Below are 20,217 nucleotides of genomic sequence, written 5' to 3' on the forward strand. Positions count from 1 at the left end.
TGCAACGATACAATATTGCAATGTTCCTTACGATGATTTTTGCAGAACCATACACAACGGACGTCTTTTCCATGGTTCATTAAATGTGATTCATCTGAGAATGTCACTGTTGTCACTGAGTGGACGTTCAGTTGCGGTGTTGGTGTAAGACTTCGTCTTCTTCGCCGATGAACAGTAGTCAACACGGGGGCATGAACCGGGTGCCTGCTGCGGAAGCCCACACGCAGCGACCTTCGCTGAACGGTCGGTGAGAAGACACTGGTTTAGGTGGGTGGTCAGCTGTTCAACAGTTGCACATCTATTCGCCCGTACCCATCACCGCAGCTGTATCCCCTGCGGGTCCGGGGTAAGTATAGGCCCAAGGTAATCCTGCCTGTCGTAAGAGGCGACTAAAAGGAGTTTCAACCGTTTCGGCCTTCCATGTGATGGTCCCCCTTGGGGTTTGACTTCCAATTTTCAAAATTCTACAGAAGTAAGAGCCTTTTGGGGAAGGACGCCTTACGTGGTGTACCACTGGTCCTCAGTGCACTAAGACCTTGGCACTCAGCATTGTAACGGCGTTGTACCCACACCCACTATTCCTCAAATTGGGCCTAAATGCCTGATGGGTTGCACAAGTTACGCCCATAGTGCGCCCCCATCTGCACCTACGATCATGATGAACTTTCCATGGCACCAGAAATCCAGCACGGTAGCCAGCCCGTTGTGGGGTCGTCATGTACCCTGTAGGTTGTAGCCCCATGACAACATAGGGATCGTACTGCTGATACCTGAGCTGCACCCTCCCCACGTCGGCCAAGGAGTAGATGCCCATCTCCTTGGGGCATCAGGACTCCCGCCAACGGTCATCCTGCCAGGTGGCCCTTGCTGAGGCTGGGTGGCGCCCATGGGGAGAGCCCCTGGTCGGAGTGGGTGGTATCGGGGCGGACGTTTCGCAGATGAAACGTCAACATGTATCGGGTTGCTCTGCGGCACAGTCTTTTAAAAAGAAATGTACTGTCTCTGTTTCTGGTTCTCCTGCCCTTTCCCCCTAGGCCACTCCCTGGGAGGAAGGACAGGCCCACCGGCTTAGGGCAAAGTACTTCCCCAGCTATTTAGTCTGTTATCGGACCGATGGGGGGACGTTCGCCACCTCCAAGCCCATGTTCTTTGTCCAGCACATCGAGGACATCTTCGGGGAAATCGAGGCTCTCAGTAAAATGCGTTCAGGGTCCGTTCTTACAAAGACCACCTCCGCCACTCAGTCGGCGGCGCTCCAGGCGTGCGACCGACTAGGGGACATACCAGTGTCCATTGTCCCGCATCTGGCACTGAATAGGATGCAGGGGGTTATTTTTCATCGGGACCTCCTGCTGCAATCTTATGAGGAGATCAGGGTCAACCTGGAGCGCCGAGGCATGCATTTCGTCCGGCGAGTCCAGCGTGGCCCCAAAGATCGTCGCATCGACACCGGGGCCTTTATCCTCGCCTTCGAGGGGGACGTTCTCCCGGAGAAGGTAAAGGTGACGCGCTACCGGTGCGACGTGCGACCTTACGTCCCGCCTCCTATGCGCTGCTTTCAGTGTTTGCGCTTTGGGCACATGTCGTCACGGTGTGAGGCTGAGCCCCTTTGTGGCGATTGTGGACGTCCTCTTCGTGAGGAACACACGTGCATCCCACCACCTCGGTGCGTCAATTGTCCTGGCATCCACTCGCCTAGATCTTTAGACTGCCCCGCGTATCAGATGGAGAAGATGATTCAAGAATTAAAAACTTTGGATCGCCTGTCTTATTCTGAGGCCAGGAAGAATTATGACCGCCTCCATCCCGTTACGTTGACAACTTCGTTTGCCTCAGTCTTGTCCACTCCTTCCACAGTATCCTCACCCCTATCCTGTCCCCCCTCCACCTCCTCACCCCATCCGGGGTCTATGCCTGCGCCTCCCAAATCTCTCCCTTCCAAATCCTCCTCCCTCGCGGCCCCTGCCCCCTGCCCCAGGGGCCACACTCCCTCCTCCTCCCCCTCCGCCGCCTGAGAAGCGATCCTCTTCTCAGGCGTCCATCGGGGAAACGTTGCGGACCCCGGCTTCCGAGGTCCGGCGTTCCAAAACAGGCCCTGCGCGTGAGGACCTTCTTCAGGTCCAGCCCACCATCCCCGTGCCTCATCGGATTTCCCAGAAGGCCTCCAAGAAGAAGTCTTTATCCCCCTCTCAACCGAGGCGCGTTTCGTCTGACGCTCAATCTGTGAGTCGCTGCTCCCGGCCGTCCGCAGTTTCGCCGGACGCTCTGCTGCCAGGCGCTCAGCTGGCCTCTCGTCGGCGAATGATGCTGCCCCTCCTACGCAACCTGGGAAAGCGGCCGCAGCTGGCGACGACTCGATGGAACAGGATCCGCCTCCCGCTGGTTGTAGCGTTGTTCCCTCGAAACCTGGCCCTCCGCAGCCGTCGAGGTGACCAGCTCTTCACCCGTTTCGTTGCCCATTTTTTTCTGACTAGTGATGGCTTTGTTACATTGTAACATAACAGGTATTCGATCTAATCGGGAGGAATTAAAACTGCTCCTCTGCCTGCACTGTCCGCTCGTCCTTGGTCTCCAGGAAACCAAGTTGCGCCCAACTGAGCGTATTGATTTTACCCACTATACCTTGGATCGGTCTGACCTCACCCCTGTGGACGGTATTCCAGCTCATGGTAGGGTCATGTTGCTCGTCCGGGACGATGTCTATTACCATCCCATCCCATTGCCCACCCCACTCCAAGCAATAGCTGACCGTTTTACTCTTTCTGCCTTTACTTTTTCCGTTTGTACCGTCTACACTCAATCGTCATCCGCAGTTAGTCGGGCTGACATGATGCACCTGATTGTTCAGCTTCCTCCGCCGTTTTTATTGTTTGGCGACTTCAATGCCCATCATCCCCTTTGGGGCTCTCCTGCATCCTGTCAAAGAGGCTCACTCTTGGCGGATGTCTTCAACCATCTCAATCTTGTCTGCCTCAATACTGGCGCCCCGACTTTCCTCTCGGACTCTACTCATACCTACTCCCACTTGGACCTCTCGATCTACCACTCTTGCCCGTCGGTTCGAGTGGTATGTTCTTTCTGACACCTATTTGAGCGACCACTTCCCCTGTGTAGTTCGTCTCCTGCACCACACCCCATCCCCACGTACTTCAAGCTGGAACATACCAAAAGCTGACTGGGGACTTTACTCCTCCCTGGCGACCTTTCCGGACCACGATTTTGTCAGTTGTGACAGTCAGGTCGAATACCTCGTTATCAATGCTGCCGAACGTTCCATTCCTCGTACTACCTCTTCTTCACGTCGCGTTTCCGCCCCCTGGTGGAATGAGGCTTGTAGAGATGCTATCCGTGCTCGACGACGTGCTTTACGCCCCTTTCGCCGCCATCCTACGTTGGCGAATTGTATTTCTGTCGGGCATTAAGGCCCACTCCTCGGTACCTCGCCTGACTTTAGGTAATGAGGTCCTTGTTGATCCTGTGGATGTCTCCAACGCCTTCGGCCGGTTTTTCGCGGAGGTTTCAAGCTCCGCCCATTACCACCCTGCCTTCCTTCCCAGGAAAGAGGCAGAAGAGGCTCGGCGACCTTCCTTCCACTCGCTGAATCTGGAAACTTATAATGCCCCCTTTACTATGCGGGAACTCGAACAAGCACTTCCATTGTCCTGGTCCTCTGCTCCGGGGCCAGATGCCATTCACGTTCAGATGCTGGCACTCCTTTCTCCGCCAGGCAAAAGCTTCCTTCTTCGTACCTACAATCGCGTCTGGACCGAAGGTCTGGTCCCCATGCGTTGGCGTGACGCCGTCGTTGTTCCTATTCCCAAACCCGGGAAGGATACACACTTTCCTTCTAGTTACCGTCCCATTTCTCTTACAAGCTGTGTCTGTAAGGTGCTGGAGCACATGGTTAACGCTCGGTTAGTTTGGATTCTTGAATCTCGACGGCTACTTACCAATGTTCAATGCGGCTTTCGTCGCCGCCGCTCCGCTGTTGACCACCTTGTGACCTTGTCGACATTCATCATGAACAACTTTTTGCGAAAGCGCCAAACGGTAGCCGTGTTCTTCGATTTGGAGAAGGCTTATGATACCTGTTGGAGAGGAGGTATCCTCCGCACTATGCACAGGTGGGGTCTACGCGGTCGCCTGCCCCTTTTTATTGATTCCTTTTTAACAGATCGAAAGTTTAGGGTACGTGTGGGTTCCGTATTGTCCGACGTCTTCCTCCAGGAGAACGGAGTGCCTCAGGGCTCGGTCTTGAGCGTAGCCCATTTGCCATAGCGATCAATCCAATTATGGATTGCATTCCACCTAATGTCTCAGGCTCTCTCTTTGTCGATGACTTCGCGATCTACTGCAGTGCCCAGAGAACATGCCTCCTGGAGTGTTGCCTTCAGCGTTGTCTAGACAGCCTATACTCGTGGAGTGTAGCAATAGGCTTCCGGTTCTCTGAAGAGAAGACGGTTTGTATCAACTTTTGGCGATATAAAGCGTTCCTTCCGCCATCCTTACATCTCGGTCCCGTTGTTCTCCCATTCGTGGAAACAACTAAGTTTCTAGGGCTCACATTGGACAGGAAACTTTGTTGGTCTCCGCACGTCTCTTACTTGGTGGCCCGTTGTACACGTTCCCTTAATGTCCTCAGAGTTCTTAGTGGTTCATCTTGGGGAACGGATTGCACTGTCCTGCTTCGCTTGTATCGGTCCATAGTCCGATCAAAGCTGGATTATGGGAGCCTCGTCTACTCGTCTGCTCGGCCATCCCTCTTACGCCGTCTCAATTCCATCCACCATTGGGCGTTACGTCTTGCGACCGGAGCCTTCTACACTAGTCCCGTCGAGAGTCTATATGCTGAAGCTGCCGAATTACCATTGACCTACCGGCGCGACGTACTGCTTTGTCGGTATGCCTGCCGGCTGTTGTCAATGCCCGACCACCCCTCTTATCAGTCCTCCTTTGCCGATTCTCTCGACCGTCAGTACGGGTTGTATGTGTCTGCCCTGCTGCCCCCTGGAGTCCACTTCCGTCGCCTGTTTCGACAATTGGATTTTGCCCTCCCTACCACCTTCAGAGAGGGTGAGAGCCCGACACCACCGTGGCTCCAGGCTCCAGTTCATATTTATCTCGACCTCAGCTCGCTCCCGAAGGAGGGTACTCCGGCAGCAGTGTATTGCTCACGGTTTGTCGAACATCGTGCGCGGCTTGCCAGTTACACCTTTATTTACACTGATGGCTCCAAAACTGACGATGGTGTGGGCTGTGCCTTTGTCGTCGGGGCCGTCACCTTTAAATACCGGCTCCTCAGCCAGTGTTCCAGCTTTACGGCCGAGCATTTTGCTCTCCATCATGCCGTTCAGTATGCCCGCCGCCACCGCCATTCATCGTATGTACTCTGCTCTGATTCACTCAGTGCTCTTCAGAGCCTTGGAGCTCCATATCCGGTCCATCCCTTGGTGCAACGGATCCAGCAGTCCCTCCATTCTTCTGCTGCTGATGGCTCTCCTGTCAGCTTTCTGTGGGTTCCCGGCCATGTAGGAGTGCCTGGGAATGAGGCTGCTGACGCTGCAGCCAAGGCTGCAACCCTCCTGCCTCGGCCAGCCTCCCATTGTGTCCCTTCATCTGACATTAGTGGGGTTGTTAGTAAGAGGCTTGTGTCTTTGTGGTGGGATACTTGGTCATCACTTCAAGGAAACAAGCTCCGGGCAGTAAAGCCGTTCCCAACTGCTTGGACAACCTCCTCCCGACCATCTCGGCGAGAAGAGGTTCTTCTGATCAGGTTGCGTATTGGGCATTGCCGGTTTAGCCACCGCTACCTGCTTTCCGGTGACCCAGCCCCGCAGTGCCCTTGTGGTCATGCATTAACAGTGCGCCATGTTTTATTGTCGTGTCCCCGTTTTAGTCATTCTCGTGTTGTCCTGTCTCTGCCATCTACTTTACAGGATATTTTAGTTGATGACGCCAGAGCAGCTGCTCGTGTTCTGCGTTTTATAACTTTGACTGGATTGTCCAAAGACATCTAACTCCTTCATTTATTTTATCTGCATCTTTGTAAGAACCTTCTGGTGGTCCCCCCCCCCCTCCCCTTGAGTTTTACTAGATTCTATGTGCTCTAACAATTGTGACTGGGCGCTAATGACCTCAGTAGTTGAGTGCCCTTAAACCCCAAACAAAAAAAAAAAAAAAAAAAAAAACCCGCAGCTGTCGCGCACCATTTTGAACTATGGACCGTGGTGCATCAGTTTTCTCCGCGCTGGTTTTAGATAGAACAGTTTTGCCATTGATGCTGTAACTTAGCCACAATGGCACGACAAAATATTGCAAGCTTAGCCGTTTCGGAAATGCTGGCATCCTGGGCCCGAAAGCCAATGGTCATGCCCTTCTAGACGTCACATAAATCGCTCCGTTTCCACATTACGACAACCACTGCACTCTACACCGCGCCTCCCGGTACGATTACTTTGGCCTCCACAGCTAGTGTTACTACCTGCCGACTGAGAGTGGTTACTGCGAGTTGACGTCGGACATAGGCGCTGGTCACACTTAGGTCACTGGGCCGTGTAAATAAACGCCCGCTGACTCATGGGGGACGCTAGTTTTACACTCCCGTTCGGTAAGCTTTCCACATTTTCCCATGCCGCTGTAACAGACCTAAGTCTGTGGGATTAATGTAAGTAGGGACTTTAGATAGATTCTAGTATCCGGAAGCAAAGTAAGCTGGAGGCATTAGAAGGGTTTGAAATGTTAATCACATCTTAAGCATAGCTGAGTAGTTCGTTAGACAAGACTATCGTTGAACTACTGAGAGTGCTATTTTATGGTCTTGATAAGAACGCAGTTTCAGGTCAGGCTGTCCAGGTAATACAGTGTTGAATTTTTTTAAGGTCCCTTTCGCCTATAGCATCAGTACCATCGGCAGAAGTTACTGATGGGTGAAAACGTGTTAGTTATAAATGTTCGGCGACGTGTACAGCCACATATCACTGTAGATGTGTGGGCAACTCGGACTGTCTGCATATATAGGGTGTTTCAAAAATGACCGGTATATTTGAAACGGCAATAAAAGCTAAACGAGCAGCGACAGAAATACACCGTTTGTTGCAATATGCTTGGGACAACAGTACATTTTCAGGCGGACAAACTTTCGAAGTTACAGTAGTTATAATTTTCAACAACAGATGGCGCTGCAAGTGATGTGAAAGATATAGAAGACAACGCAGTCTGTGGGTGCGCTATTCTGTACGTCGTCTTTCTGCTGTAAGCGTGTGCTGTTCACAACGTGCAAGTGTGCTGTAGACAACATGGTTTATTCCTTAGAACAGAGGATTTTTCTGGTGTTGGAATTCCACCGCCTAGAACACAGTGTTGTTGCAACAAGACGAAGTTTTCAACGGAGGTTTAATGTAACCAAAGGACCGAAAAGCGATACAATAAAGGATCTGTTTGAAAAATTTCAACGGACTGGGAACGTGACGGATGAACGTGCTGGAAAGGTAGGGCGACCGTGTATGGCAACCACAGAGGGCAACGCGCAGCTAGTGCAGCAGGTGATCCAACAGCGGCCTCGGGTTTCCGTTCGCCGTGTTGCAGCTGCGGTCCAAATGACGCCAACGTCCACGTATCGTCTCATGCGCCCGAGTTTACACCTCTATCCATACAAAATTCAAACGCGGCAATCCCTCAGCGCCGCTACCATTGCTGCACGAGAGACATTCGCTAACGATATAGTGCACAGGATTGATGACGGCGATATGCATGTGGGCAGCATTTGGTTTACTGAGGAAGCTTATTTTTACCTGGACGGCTTCGTCAATAAACAGAACTGGCGCATATGGGGAACCGAAAAGCCCCATGTTGCAGTCCCATCGTCCCTGCATCCTCAAAGTACTGGTCTGGGCCGCCATTTCTTCCAAAGGAATCATTGGCCCATTTTTCAGATCCGAAACGATTACTGCATCACGCTATCTGGACATTCTTCGTGAATTTGTGGCAGTACAAACTGCCTTAGACGACACTGCGAACACCTCGTGGTTTATGCAAGATGGTGCCCGACCACATCGCACGGCCGACGTCTTTAATTTCCTGAATGAATATTTCGATGATCGTGTGATTGCTTTGGGCTATCCGAAACATACAGGAGGCGGCGTGGATTGGCCTCCCTATTCGCCAGACATGAACCCCTGTGACTTCTTTCTGTGGGGACACTTGAAAGACCAGGTGTACCGCCAGAATCCAGAAACAATTGAACAGCTGAAGCAGTACATCTCATGTGCATGTGAAGCCATTCCGCCAGACACGTTGTCAAAGGTTTCGGGTGATTTCATTCAGAGACTACGCCATATTATTGCTACGCATGGTGGATATGTGGAAAATATCGTACTATAGAGTTTCCCAGACCGCAGCGCCATCTGTTGTTGAAAATTGTAACTACTGTAATTTCGAAAGTTTGTCTGCCTGAAAGTGTACTGTTGTCCCAAGCATATTGCAACAAACAGTGTATTTCTATCGCTGCTCGTTTAGTTTTTATTGCCGTTTCAAATATACCGGTCATTTTTGAAACACCCTGTATTTGTGCCAAATAAGAGCTCCTGATCGTGTTCACCAGGTAATTTTCGGACGATTTGTGACGGAATAGAGATTTTAAGCACAGTGCCCTTAGAAACTATTTCTTACCTTCCTGCATGACTCCTGTACGTACTTAACTCTGTATATCTTTCTCGTCTACCATTTCAACACTTGGATTTATGCGCACCATTTTCTGTTAGCAAAAAATCAGTCCTTTCAACGAGATTGTTTCTATGGTTTAAATCGGAGGAAGTACGATGTGGTTCCTTAATCGAAGACATGACAAGATTTCCTCCACGCCCTAATGCCATTAACCTTTAAATTTTAAACAAAACTATCTGACCACAGTTGTATTTTCCGTAAAAGTTTTTTTCCCAAATTTCATTATTGCTCCTGCATTAAATCTCCATCATACGCTCACTGTATAATTATCTCCCCTATTAACTACGGCGACTTCACTTGATCTTACAACTAGACAAAAGAAACTGCAATGTTAGGCGAAAGATTTTTCGTATTGCTGTTGACCTTACGCTGTGATGGTGCTGCGTATCAGGAGGTTCAAACATTTTGAAATTATGCAGCTCTACTGAAGTTAACGGATCAGTGCGACAATAGCTTCGCAAAAACTCAGCACCTTCGTGTCAAGCTTGCTTTCCGGCGTAGAGGTACCTTTCACACGCTATTGACAACACCGTCACTTCTTTTTCTTTACTTCTGATTTCCTTCTAGTTATTTGTATGGCAAATTGTCAAAATTTAGTAGTCGGGACAGCTATCTCGCAATAAGGAATGTGGCGTGAGGTACAGGTTTTTCCAACCGTAAATGGACAGCACCACTTAATAAAATACGTATGGGTAGTATATATTGGCGTATACGTTTAAGTTTAACTGTTTCCATCCCTGTTTTTCACATTTGGTGGCTGCAACAGGAACACCATCTGATTTTTCTTGCAGCAGTTAGCATTGCCACTTTAATATATTCATTTGACGGAGAGAAAATATACAGTAAGTTCGTTTATCAGAAACGCCGGTTTTCTTTTTTAAACTGTCTGTTATGGAGGAAGACATTGCTGGATAGTTGTTTGTGAACAACGTGCAACGCCGATAAATATGTAATGTTCTCAGTTCCATGCTGTCTAGGAGAAACCATGGCATCCAGTTCAGCTCTTATTCTAGAAGTATTCGAAACCCAACTCAAAATTATTGCCAATAAGAACGGTGTCCTGAATAGTCAGCGCCCTGAGTTTACACTCTCTTCTGAAAACTGTTTAGTCTGCTAATAACGCCTAAACAGTCAAGCTGTAGGAAGGTCAGCAATAAACCTTAATTATTCGTTCCCGTTGTACAAGTTCCAGTAGATCATTCATTACTGTTTCTTGTTCCTTCCATAATGAAACAGTTAAACGTGACTGCCATATACTTTCCTCGTTTCTTTACACACATCTTTATCATGACCTCATTGAGCTTCCATTTCACTGAACGTCAACAATCTGTTCGTATGAAATTTTTGTTGGTTTCACTTCATAGGCGACAGCGAAGTAAATAAGAAAATGGTAGAGGGAACAGAAGTAAATACTACGATAAGGAAATACACATGAATGAAATGATTTGTCGATCGCAATGAAAATATTTAACCTTATTAAGAGAGAGAATTTTCCTATGGGAATTTTCAGACGACTCATGACTTCACACCGTACATCATTTCTACGTGACAGACTAAATGTTACACATTCTGCACATGCGAGTAACAGGCACTGGAACTTGGTAACTGTTTAATATTAGGACCGAAAATGACATAAAATACAAATATTTAGCTGCAGTAACAACGATAAGCTTAGCAATTTCAGCTAAAATTGCCGTTTTAACTTGCACCATCAGAACGCATTTGTGTTACGGATGTATCTATCAATCACTTAGCTTTACAATATTACTTTACGCAGTTGCTAATGACTGCAAACGACAATATTATGCCCAAAGTGGCCTAAATAACGAGCAATTTGCTTCGCTAAGCGTGATACTGTGCGGAAAAATGGTCGAGTTACAACTCTCTTGAAACTTTACACATCTCTCACTAATGGAGCATACAATGGCTCCAGTTTTTTACGCTGGAGACAAGTTAAAAAGAGCATATCAGACAAAGTTACTGTATAATTTCTTTCCCCTAAATTAATACATGGAACTGATAATGCTAATTGCTGTAGGAAAAATCAGATAGCGTTTGGTGCTCCAGCCACCAAATGCGAGAAATACTGAGATGGAAATAGTTCAGCTTAGAGAATCGTATGTTCTATAATATGCTACCCATAGTCATTCTAACAAAAACGGCTCCACCTCTCCTCACATAGTTCTTTGTTGCGAGGTAGCTATCCGCTCATATATACTGACTTTCGATGAGTGTTTGCCATAGTAGCTAAAAAGTTAGTTACGAACAAAGGAAAGAAAGAAAACAGATTTGAAAACAAGCAGCGTGTGAAACTTAATTATTTATACGACGGAAAGGAAGCTCCACATAAATATGTTGAATTTTGGAGAAGTTTACTAGCACACCGACGTGTGAACTATAGCAACGATGCATAATTTCCAAACATTTTAACCTCGTGACATGCAGATCCTCATATTATATGGTCAACTTGTTAGACATTAGTTATACGAAAGGTCATTAAGGTAATACTGCATAATGGCAAGCTTTAGTAAAGACACCATAATTAACACAGCGGAAATAATGTTACTATACAGTGAGGGTATGACATAGATGTAATGCCGGAGTAATACTGATATTTCAGAAATTTGTTCACGTTTAACAGCATTATGGACTGCTGGTTTTCTTAAAAGGTTAGTGTAAAGTCGCGCCAACGGCACACAAACTAACCTCAGGCTCGCGTTGGATTAGGATTTGAGGAAAATCTGTCATGACGTCGATTAAGCGACAACTCGTATTTCCTACGATTTAAGCTTGGGAAACATCAAAATTGAATCTCGATGACAGGATCACAATTTCATTTGTTCCTGCGAGGAAGATGGTTTTTCTCCAAGTTATAAAATAGTGTGCATAAATCGCTGTATTGAAACGGTAAACGATGAAAAACTTCCTTAAAAGTTTGTCACTCTAAACAAAATGTAACTGAAACAGACTGGTTGTCGTGAAGTGACAAAATTCACTAGGATCAATTATTAAAACGGACATCTAGTGAACTTTGTCGGTGTGCTGTCGAGTCCCGTGACAGTGGTCGTACGAACAGAGCAGATGATGTGAACGTGATATTTTAAAATTACCTGGAATTATATTCAAACGACTGGAACATGCGGTGCCTATAAATCTTCATTTTTTGGTGAATTTAGCAAATACCGACTTCTGGAAAGATAAGTCTCCTACCTGTTAGTGTAAATAAAAGGTAAAATTAAGTAAAAATAAAAGAAACTGACGAAGCACAAAACGTATTTAAAAGTTGAAATCTGTGCTTGGTGAAGGTAAACACCGTTCACGCTGTTTGCTTTAACCCTTCGGTGGGCGCTTCTTTCATACTTCCATGAGTGGGCGCGTTGCGGCTTTTGCACCGCAATTCTTTTTACATTTTTAACCTAAGGAAACATAATCGTCCCATCAGTAATAAATAGGTAAAATGCATCAATTTCTTTTTCCGTAATTTCAGCACTTGCTTTTGGACCGGGCCAAACTTTTATGATGTTCTTGGCTTTGGTTTCGGGGAAAAAGGAAACTGTTTACTTACCCAAATAGTTTCTTTAACTTTCACTATGTAAAATCGGTAATGCTTGGTTTGTTGCCTCCCCTCTTCAACCAGTGGTCATCTGTTTCCTCTGTTGATTGTTCGGAGTCACTGCTGTGGTTTTCTTCTTTAGTCACTCCCTTTTCCGACTCAGATTCACATGAATCTGACAATTCTTGTAATTCTTCTTCTGACAATTCTCGTAGTAATTTCTCATAGTCTTCAGGACGTACAATTAGACGGTACCTGTCAAACGCCTTCTCCATTTCCACGCATTTATGAGACCTAATGAAAAACATATTTTTGTAAAAGTAATATGTTGTAGCGAATCAACATCCAAGACAGTAAAAAGAAATGGAAAATTGCATATGGGAACTTTGATTCGATTCGAATATTCATTATATACTAATATAAAAGAAAGATTGTCTTGAGGCTAAAGAAAAACACAAGTGTAGACAACCCCCCCCCCCCCCCTGCGGCTCCGGGGGCTATAACAGGCCCGAGGTATTCCTGCCTGTCATAAGAGGCGACTAAAAGGAGTCCCTCCCGCTCAAGGGGGTAGTTAGCGCCAGCGTCCAGAGACGGACGGTTCCACGACCTCTATTTGTGGTAATTTTGGTTTTTCACTTCTTCTGGTTTCTTCTTTCCTTCGGTTGGTTCCTTTCTTTGTTCTTCTTAATCTCACTCTCTTTCCCTTGCCTCCTTTCCCTTGCCTCCTTTCCCTTGCCTCCTTTCCCTTGCCTCCTTTCCCTTGCCTCCTTTCCCTTGCCTCCTTTCCCTTGCCTCCTTTCCCTTGCCTCCTTTCCCTTGCCTCCTTTCCCTTGCCTCCTTTCCCTTGCCTCCTTTCCCTTGCCTCCTTTCCCTTGCCTCCTTTCCCTTGCCTCCTTTCCCTTGCCTCCTTTCCCTTGCCTCCTTTCCCTTGCCTCCTTTCCCTTGCCTCCTTTCCCTTGCCTCCTTTCCCTTGCCTCCTTTCCCTTGCCTCCTTTCCCTTGCCTCCTTTCCCTTGCCTCCTTTCCCTTGCCTCCTTTCCCTTGCCTCCTTTCCCTTGCCTCCTTTCCCTTGCCTCCTTTCCCTTGCCTCCTTTCCCTTGCCTCCTTTCCCTTGCCTCCTTTCCCTTGCCTCCTTTCCCTTGCCTCCTTTCCCTTGCCTCCTTTCCCTTGCCTCCTTTCCCTTGCCTCCTTTCCCTTGCCTCCTTTCCCTTGCCTCCTTTCCCTTGCCTCCTTTCCCTTGCCTCCTTTCCCTTGCCTCCTTTCCCTTGCCTCCTTTCCCTTGCCTCCTTTCCCTTGCCTCCTTTCCCTTGCCTCCTTTCCCTTGCCTCCTTTCCCTTGCCTCCTTTCCCTTGCCTCCTTTCCCTTGCCTCCTTTCCCTTGCCTCCTTTCCCTTGCCTCCTTTCCCTTGCCTCCTTTCCCTTGCCTCCTTTCCCTTGCCTCCTTTCCCTTGCCTCCTTTCCCTTGCCTCCTTTCCCTTGCCTCCTTTCCCTTGCCTCCTTTCCCTTGCCTCCTTTCCCTTGCCTCCTTTCCCTTGCCTCCTTTCCCTTGCCTCCTTTCCCTTGCCTCCTTTCCCTTGCCTCCTTTCCCTTGCCTCCCCCTCCCGTCCGAGGAAATAAGGTACTGTCCTCTCCTCTCCTCGGACTACCAGGGAGGTGGCGACGCAGACATGCGATGTGACCTACAACGGTCGTCCGTTCGGCCAGTGCTAAGATCGCCCGGTTGAAGTCTCCTCTTCCTCCCGTCACCCCTCAGACACAAGCACCGTCATCAGCTTCTGCCAAGACGAAGACCCAGAAATGAGATGCTCGGGGCTTCAAGAAGCAACTGTCCCGTGCAGACTTCCTACGTACCTCGAACTCCCAGCAATCGACCAGTACTTAAACTAAACGACCTTCCAAGGAGGCTCATAGGATGCACAGTTCTCCTTCTCCGCCACGGGGCGTTTCTTCTCCTGCGCCACCCAGCAGTTGCCGCCCCAGGCCGTCATCCTCTTCGGCTGGCTGCACAGCTGATAGCAGAACATCTGGCCGTTCACCGGCGGAGGAAGCTCCCCCTCCCGGCCATCTTAACAAGATGGCCGGAGACCTATAGAGCCAATGGACGATGACTGTCCGCCTACTGATAGCGGCGGCAGTGCTCGCTCGAAGCCAGGCCCTCAGCGGCCTTCGGGGTGACCTTGTTGCATTTTCTTTTTCTTCTCACGATGGCACTTATTCACTGGAATATTCGCAGCATTCGCTCCAACCGAGAGGCCTTAAAGTTGCTGCTCCGCTTGCACCGTCCGCTCGTCGTTGCCCTCCAGGAAACGAAGCTACGCCCATGCGATCAATTTGCCTTGGCACACTACACCTCTGTGCGTTTTGACCTACCCCCTGTGGCAGATATTCAGGCTCATGGAGAGGTTATGTTGCTGGTCCGGGATAATTACTAGGATCCCATCACATTGCACACCGGCCTGCAGGCAGTTGCCGTCCGAATAACTCTCCCCACTTACATTTTCCATTTGCACCGTTTACACTCCATCGTCGTCTGCCGTTACCAGGTCAGACATGATGCAAATTATTGCTCAGCTACCTGCACCATTTTTGTTAACTGGAGACTTCAATGCCCACCATCCCCTTTGGGGCTCTCCAGCATCCTGCCCGAGGGCTCCCTGTTAGCAGACCTCTTCAACCAGCTCAATCTTGTCTGCCTCAATACTGGCGCCCCTACTTTTCTTTCGGATATATCTCACATCTAATCCCATTCAGACCTCTCTATATGTACTACCCAACTTGCACGCCGGTTTGAGTGGTATGCACTTTCTGATACATATTCGAGCGACCACTTCCCATGTGTTATCCATCTCCTGCATCATACCCTCTCTCCGTGCTCAACTAGTTGGAACATCTCCAAAGCAGACTAGGGGCTCTTCTCTTCCAGGGCGACCTTTCAGGATCAAACCTTCACAAGCTGAGACAGTCAGGTCGCACACCTCACGGAACTCATTCTCACTGCTGCTGAATATTCCATCCCTCACACTACTTCTTCTCCACGTCGCGTACCGGTCCCCTGGTGGACCGCAGCATGTAGAGACGCTTTACGTGCTCGTCGACGTGCTTTAAGCACCTTTAAACGCCACCCTACAGTGGCGAATTGTATCAATTATAAAAGATTACGTGCGCAGTGTCGTCGCACTATTAAAGAGAGCAAGAAAGCCAGCTGGGCTGCTTTCACAAGCACCTTCAACAGTTTTACTACTTCTTTTGTCTGGGGTAGCCTGCGCCGGCTATCTGGCACTAAGGTCCACTCACCAGTTTCTGGCTTGACGGTCGCGAATGACGTCCTTGTGGCCCCTGAGGATGTCTCCAATGCCTTCGGCCGCTTTTTCGCAGAGGTTTCGAGCTCCGCTCATTACCACCCTGCCTTCCTCCCCCGAAAACAGGCAGAGGAGGCTAGGCCACCTAACTTCAGCTCCTCGAATCTTGAAAGTTATAATGCCCCATTCACCATGCGGGAACTCGAAAATGCACTTGACACGTCACGGTCCTCCGCTCCAGGGCCTGATTCTATTCATATTCAGATGCTGAAGAACCTTTCTCCTGCGGGTAGGTTTCCTTCTTCGTACTTATAATCCAATCCTGATTGAGGGTCATGTTCCCGCATGCTGGCGCGAGTCCATTGTTGTACCGATTCTTAAGCTGGGGAAGGACAAGCACTTGACTTCCAGTTATCGTCCCATTTCCTTTACTAGCTGTGTCTGTAAGGTGATGGAGCGAATGGTTAACTCTCGGTTGGTTTGGCTGCTAGAATCTCGACGCCTACTTACCAATGTACAATGTGGATTTCGTAGGCGCCGCTCTGCTGTTGACCATCTGGTTACCTTGTCGACCTTCATTATGAATAACTTCTTGCGGAAGCGCCAGACAGTGGCTGTGTTCTTTGATTTGGAGAAGGCTTACGACACCTGTTGGAGGGCGGGCATTCTCCGCACCATGCATACATGGGGCCTTCGCAGTCGCCTCCTTTTTATTCGTTCCTTTTTAATGGATCGACAGTTCAGGGTACGTGTGGGTTCTGTCCCGTCAGACACCTTTCGCCAGGAGAATGGGGTGCCACAGGGCTCAGTTTTGAGCGTCGCTCTCTTCGCCACAGCGATCAATCCAATAATGGATTGCCTCTCAGCTGATGCATCAGGCTCCCTTTTCGTGGACGATTTTACCATCTACTGCAGCGCGCAGCGTACACGTTTCCTGGAGCGCTGTCTTCAGCGTTCTCTTGACCGTCTTTACTCCTGGAGTGTCGCCAATGGCTTCTGTTTTTCTGCTGAGAAGACGGTCTGTATTAACTTCCGGCGCTACAAAGAGTTTCTCCCACCGTCCTTACGACTCGGTCCCGTTGCTCTCCCATTCGTGGAGACAACAAAATTTTTAGGTCTTACATTTAACAGGAAACTTAGTTGGTCTCCACATGTGTCTTATTTGGCTGCCCTTTCTACCCGTTCTCTCAATGTCCTCCGTGTTCTCAGTGGTATGTCGTGGGGAGCGGATCGAACCGTCCTACTTCGCCTATATCGGTCGATCGTCCGCTCCAAGCTGGATTATGGGAGCTTCGTATACTCCTCTGCACGACCGTCCATCTTACGCTGCCTCAACCTCAACTCCATACAACATCGGGGTTTGTCTTGCGATCGGAGCGTTTTATACTAGTCCCGTCGAGAGTCTTCATGCTGAAGCCGGTGAATTGCCACTCACCTACCGCCGCGATATACTGCTTTGTCGGCATGTCTGTCGGCTACTGTCAATGCCCGACCACCCGTCTTATCGTTCCTTTTTTGACGACTCCCTCGACCGTCAATACGGGTTGTATGTCTCTGCCCTGCTACCCCCTGGAGTTTTCGTCGCCTCCTTCAACACCTTGATTTTTCACTCCCTGCAAGAGTGGGCGAGAGCCACACGCCACCTTGGCTCCAGGCTCAGGTTCGCGTTCACCTTGACCTCGGCTCGCTCCCAAAGGAGGTTACCACCGGTTTGGTATACCACTCCCGTTTTGTCGAACTTCGTTCGAAGTTCATTAATATGACCTTCATTTATACAGATGGCTCTAAGACCAATGACGGGGTCGGGTGTTCTTTTATTGTCGGGGCACAAAGTTTCAAATACCGGCTCCATGGCCATTGTTCGGTCTTCACAGCTGAGCTCTTCGCCCTCTACCAGGCTGTTCTTTACATCTGCCGCCACACACATTCGTTTGTCATCTGCTCCGATTCCCTGAGCGCCATCCAGAGCCTCAGTGATCCGTATCCGGTTCACCCTTTCGTGCACCGGATCCAACGCTCTCTTCAGCAGCTGGTGGACGACGGTTCTCCGGTTAGCTTTATGTGGGTTCCTGGCCATGTCGGTATCCCTGGGAACGAAGCTGCAGATGCCGCGGCCAAGGCTGCGGTCCTCCAGCCTCGGACCGCTTCTTGTGGTGTCCCTTCATCAGATTGTAGCAGGGTCATTTGTCGTCACATTTTATCGCTGTGGCATGCCGATTGGGCTGCAGTTACGGACAACAAGCTTCGGGCCTTGAAACCTCTTCCCGCGGCTTGGACGTCCTCCTCACGCCCTTCTCGGCGGGAGGAGGTAGTTTTGGCCCGGTTACGAAATGTGAAGACATCGAAAAAGATATGATTGTGGGGAAGGACAGACTCAGCATACAGGAAAGTCAAAACAACCTTTGGTGACATTAAAAGAAACGGTGGTAACATTAAGAGTGGAACGGGAATTCCACTGTTAAATGCAGAGGAGAGAGCAGATAGGTGGAAAGAATACATTGAAGGCCTCTAAGAGGGTGAAGATTTCTGTGATGTGATAGAAGAAGAAACAGGAGTCGATTTAGTAGAGATAGTGGATCCAGTATTAGAATCGGAATTTAAAAGAGCTTTGGAGGACTTACGGTCAAATAAGGCAGAAGGGATGGATAATATTCCATCAGAATTTCTAAAATCATTGAGGAAGTGGCAACAAAACGACTACTCGCGTTGGTATGTAGAATATGAGTCTGGCTATATACCATCTGACTTTCGAAAAAGCATCATCCACACAATTCCGAGGACGGCAAGAGCTGACAAGTGCGAGAATTATTGCACAATCAGCTTAACAGCTCATGCATCGAAGCTACTTACAAGAATAATATACAGAAGAATGGAAAAGGAAATTGAGAATGTGTTAGGTGACGATCAGTTCGGCTTTAGGAAAAGTAAAGGGACGAGAGGCAATTCTGACGTTACGGCTAATGATGGAAGCAAGGCTAAAGAAAAATCAAGACACTTTCATAGGATTTGTCGACCTGGAAAAAGCGTTCGACAATATAAAATGTTGCAAGCTGTTCGAGATTTTGAAAAAAAGTAGGGGTAAGCTATAGGGAGAGACGCGTCATATACAATATGTACAACAACCAAGAGGGAATAATAAGAGTGGAAGATCAAGAACGAAGTGCTCGTATTAAGAAGGGTGTAAGACAAGGCTGTAGCCTTTCGCCCCTACTCCTCAATCTGTACATCGAGAAAGCAATGATGGAAATAATAGAAAGGTTCAGGAGTGGAATTAAAATACAAGGTGAAAGGATATCAATGATAAGATTCGGTGATGACATTGCTATCCTGAGTGAAAGTGAAGAAGAATTAAATGATCTGCTGAACGAAATAAACAGTCTAATGAGTACACAGTATGGTTTAAGAGTAAATCGGAGGAAGGCGAAGGTAATGAGAAGTAGTAGAAATAAGAACAGCGAGAAACCTAACATCAGTATTGATGGTCACGAAGTCAATGAAGTTAAGGAATTCTGCTACCTAGGCAGTAAAATAACCAATGACGGACGGAGCAAGGAGGACATCAAAAGCAGACTCGCTATGGCAAAAAAGGCATTTCTGCCCAAGAGAAGTCTACTAATATCAAATACTGGCCTTAATTTGAGGAAGAAATTTCTGAGGATGTACGTCTGGAGTACAGCATTGTATGGTAGTGAAACATGGACTGGGGGAAAACCGGAACAGAAGGGAATCGAAGCATTTGAGATGTGGTGCTATAGACGAATGTTGAAAATTAGGTGGACTGAGAAGGTAAGGAATGAGGTTCTACGAAGAATCGGAGAGGAAAGGAATATGTGGAAAACACTGATAAGGAGAAGGGGCAGGATGATAGGACATCTATTGAGACATGAGGCAATGACTTCCATGGTATTAGAGGGAGCTGTAGAGGGCAAAAACTGTAGAGGAAGACAGACTGGAATACGTCAAGCAAATAATTGAGGACGTAGGTTGCAAGTGCTACTCTGAGATGAAGAGGTTAGCACAGGAAAGAAATTCGTGGCGGGCCGTATCAAACCAGTCAGTAGACTGATGACAAAAAAACGAATTGGACACTGCCGGTTCAGCCATCGCCATCTGCTGACGGCTGCGCCGGCGCCGTTCTGCCCATGTGGGCAATTGCTGACGGTCCGCCACATTTTCACGCCCTGTCCGGATTTTAATACACTGCGTCTTGATCTTGGCCTGCCATGTACTCTGGATGCCATTTTAGCGGATGACCCAGGAGCAGCTGCTCGCGTTCATTTTATCAACTTGACAAACCTGTCTAAAGACATTTGATTATGCTGGTTTTTTAATCCTCTGCCTGCCTGTCTGTCTTTTATAGTATTGTCCCTTTTAGTTGCTGTTTTCACCTTGTGCCTCGCGGTGCATTCCTAACTTAGTCTGGGCGCTAATGACCATTGTAGTTGTGCGCCCTAAAACCACAAACAAAGTGTAGAAAATACTTGAATGACAAGGCGCGTGGAGGCAAACACACCACAAACGCAACAGTCAAGTTTCAGACAACAATAGCGACGAAACTGCTGAACGCATGAATAGCGCAAACGTAGTAAGTGGTGACATCCGTTGAGAACAAATATGTATCTGGACGTGGACGCAACTATAGCGCC

This window comes from Schistocerca nitens, chromosome 6 (assembly GCF_023898315.1).
Source record: "Schistocerca nitens isolate TAMUIC-IGC-003100 chromosome 6, iqSchNite1.1, whole genome shotgun sequence".
NCBI classification, from domain to species: domain Eukaryota; kingdom Metazoa; phylum Arthropoda; class Insecta; order Orthoptera; family Acrididae; genus Schistocerca; species Schistocerca nitens.